Source organism: Myotis davidii, unplaced genomic scaffold, assembly GCF_000327345.1.
Source record: "Myotis davidii unplaced genomic scaffold, ASM32734v1 scaffold128, whole genome shotgun sequence".
NCBI classification, from domain to species: Eukaryota; Metazoa; Chordata; class Mammalia; order Chiroptera; family Vespertilionidae; genus Myotis; species Myotis davidii.
In genome coordinates, this window is record NW_006299719.1 from 3,916,620 (window position 1) to 3,920,108 (window position 3,489).

Below are 3,489 nucleotides of genomic sequence, written 5' to 3' on the forward strand. Positions count from 1 at the left end.
ATAAATGACCAATTTCTAGTGATGTTATCAGAAGTGTCATAAAAATTTTTCCCATCTCTTCTATACAAGGTGGGCAAAAGTAGGTTTGCAGTTGTTGATATGGAAATAATAAATAAATAAATAGCAATACAAGACTAAACTCTTGTTCTGAAAATTCACAACTTGTAAACCTACTGTTGCCCCGCCTTGTACTTACTGAGAAAAAGGACAAGGACAGAATAACTCCAAGACCTCCCAATCTCTGCTGCTAGAACACTATCAGGTCATTCAGAGAAAGGTAAGTATTTCTATCTGATTTTAGAATTGTTTTTCTTACTAGGATTTTTTCTTTCCCTTCCTTTCTTCCTTCTTTCTCTCCTTGTCTCCCTCCCTCCTTTCTTCTCTGTTTCTCTTTCCTCCTATACTTATTCAGTGAATGAAATCCTCTTGATTGTGTATTACTTGGGTGCAGGAATCAGAGAAAAATGTGAATACATATGGTGCAAACGGGAAAGAGAAGTGACATTTTTAAAAATTTACAAAGAATGTCTACAATATTTAAACATATGCATTATGTTGGTACTTTAGTCCTTTCACTTAAATCCTGTTAGAATGCAGCTATTTTAATGAGTGCTTTCATGAGTGAGACATGCTTTCCTGGGAGCGGCTGTGACAGAGGAGTGGGGAGAGGAGAGACAGCGTCAGGGTACACTGAGGGATGGGCAGTGTCGAGGAAGAAGTGTGCAGGGAGAAAAGGGAAGTGAGAAGGGATCAATGACAATTTTTTTCTCATTTCTGTAGTCTCTTCAGATTCCATTCTGCCCCATAGCATATCCTACCAGTGGTTCTCAACCTTCTGGCCCTTTAAATACAGTTCCTCATGTTGTGACCCAACCATAAAATGATTTTCGTTGCTACTTCATAACTGTAATGTTGCTACTGTTATGAATCGTAATGTAAATATCTGATATGCAGGATGGTCTTAGGCGACCCCTGTGAAAAGGTTGTTCCACCGCCAAAGGGGTCGCGACCCAGAGGTTGAGAACCGGTGTCTAGACTTTTAGTGTATTTATCGTTATCCATCACAAAACCACCTATTTTCATTGAACATCATCTATCGTTTGGCATTCTGTTCAGCACTTGGCATACTACAATGTTATATCAAACTCTGCTATTGTCTCCTTTACAGTTGAACAAAAGAAGGCTGAGAGAGGGAGTAAGGTGCGAAGAATGATTAAAACCAGGTCCACCTGTATCTCACCTCCTCCCTTTCTGATGATCATGCTTCTCTAAGACCAGGTTGTACAGCAGTCAGGAGCAGGAGGCAGGGGGGAGGGGGAGTTGTCCAGCAGCTCCCAGGGGTGGGCAAACTTTTTGACTCGAGGACCACAATGGGTTCTTAAACTGGACCGGGAGGGCCGGAACAAAAGCATGGATGGAGTGTTTGTGTGAACTAATATAAATTCAAAGTAAACATCATTACATAAAAGGGTATGGTCTTTTTTTTCAGTAGTTTTATTCATTTCAAACGGGCCAGATCCGGCCCGCAGGCTGTAGTTTGCCCACAGCTGTAACACTACTAGAACAAATGGTGTGCCTTCCCAATCACAGAGCGTGAGGAAGTACAATCCTGCCATGAGCCAAGAAAAAGGAGAAATGGAAGCCCTGGTGAGCATCACTAGCACACGCCCCAGAGTCTCAACAGTAAACAGAATGAAAGGGAAGAAATTAACTACAGAAGTTCTGAGTTTAAAAAGGGCAGGGTAATTTCCAGCTCAGCTTTTGACTCCAACCCTTTTCCATGTGTTGGTTTACTTGGCAAGGTGGAAGATTACTAGCCCTGGGGCCACTTTAAACATGGGCAGGACCAGGTATAATGTTAGCAAAGCTGACAAAGCAGGTTGGTCACTCAAGTAACCCAGTTGAGATTTATGGTAAGAGCAGTGTACGGTTCAGGTTCAAAGTTGCTACAGACTCCTGCATTAGCCAATGCAAACTTTTTCATTGCTGGCGATAACACAGCACTTTTCTAGAAGAAATGCAAAAGCGTGTTGACATTTTGGACAGAAGAAATGCATCTGGAGAGCTTTTTGGATTGGGTGCCTCTTAGAGATGGAATAAAGCTAGGAATTTACGAAATGAAAATCGATAAGCTGTCCTGGTTAATAAAGCAAATTATAATTCAAAATCATTAGACTGCCAAAAGCTTTCACTTTTAGAACTCTATAAAACCAACATTGATTTTGAATTAATAAAGCCAGGGAGTGTGATGCAGTGGACAGGGATTGAGGAAGGCAGCATTCATAACCCATCAGGAAGTTACTTACTATAGGAGTTTTAGTTTATTTCCCAATTTTTAGGCTGTTTCTCAACTGTTATGCAGGCGATATTAATAAGTATATGGGCAAGTACCACCAGGAAATATATCTCTGCCTCCAATATATATTCAGTAATAGTGTTCACTTCTCTTTATCTCTAATACTCCTATTCTAAATCTGGCAAATCTCATCTCTCAGCTACACCAACAGCCTCCTAATGATCTTTCCACTTTTACTCTTGCCGCCACCCCATTCATTACGCACTAGACATAGTATCTCTCTCTTCCCAGGGCCTTTGCGCATGCCATCCTGCTGTTTTTCTGTGTCCTGCATGGACAGCTCTATTTATTTCTTGGGATGTCTTCCTTTGGTTACTTTCTCAAAAATAGTCTTTCTGGATCTTCCTATAGGAAGTAGTTTCCTCGTATTATTTGCTACCTCAACTCGTTTCCTCCATGGTGCCTATCCTAATTTGTAATTTGTTTGTCTATTTACTTCTTTGTTTGTTGTCTATACTAGATATGAGTTTCACGAGGGTGGAAACTGGTTTGGTCTTGTCCAGCCTTGTCTCTACCAAGCACAGTGCCTGGCACATTAAAGGTGCATAAAGACTATTTCTGTGATGAGTGAAGGGGTTGCTGTGAGGAATAAGTGAGGTAATTGGGTGCATCTTTAAGTATCCAGATGGTGTTCAGTAATCCTTGTTATTCTTCCCTGCTCCTTTACCTGTGCTGCCCAATCAATATCCACCTCTTTTAACCCAAACATCCCCAACTGAGGGTCCCCTGGCTTGTCTCCGTGAAACCAAAATGTCGGGAGTTGACTCCAAGTTCGGTGTCTCTCGAAATCGAAGAATGAAGTCGGAGACAAAAACGGTTAGCAGAACCAAAGATTATTGAGAGCATCCGTGCGAATTAAAGTTTATTAGTTCATGGGTAGAGTCCCACATGTCCATTAGCCACGTGGGCACAGGGATGTGCTCCTCTGCCACAGAAACCTCAGGAATCTATTGCTTGCCAGGGAGAAGAGAGAGGGTGAGAGCAAGTGCAAGCCTTTTAATTTAAGGGGGTGGAGACAGCAAGCTAGGTCCTTATTGATTTTTTCAAATATTTTTGCTTTAGCAACATTCTTGGAATTGGTTTATATGCTTACTGCCTTATGATTGTTTATCTGCATGCTGTCTGTCTTAGTA

General features: G+C 41.4%; 1 protein-coding gene and 1 long non-coding RNA gene across 2 annotated transcripts in view; both read left to right on the top strand.

Annotated features, from left to right (window-relative positions):
- The window catches only part of PTGER3 (prostaglandin E receptor 3), a 109,791-nt gene that overhangs the window by 82,916 nt on the left and 23,386 nt on the right, over window positions 1-3,489 (top strand). The window lies entirely within an intron of this gene.
- LOC107185007 overlaps window positions 1-3,489 on the top strand; it is a 7,652-nt gene that overhangs the window by 1,261 nt on the left and 2,902 nt on the right. Inside the window, exon 2 of the long non-coding RNA XR_001515919.1 lies at window positions 1,599-1,601. This is a non-coding gene — a long non-coding RNA (uncharacterized LOC107185007). The remainder of the gene's footprint in view (window positions 1-1,598; window positions 1,602-3,489) is intronic.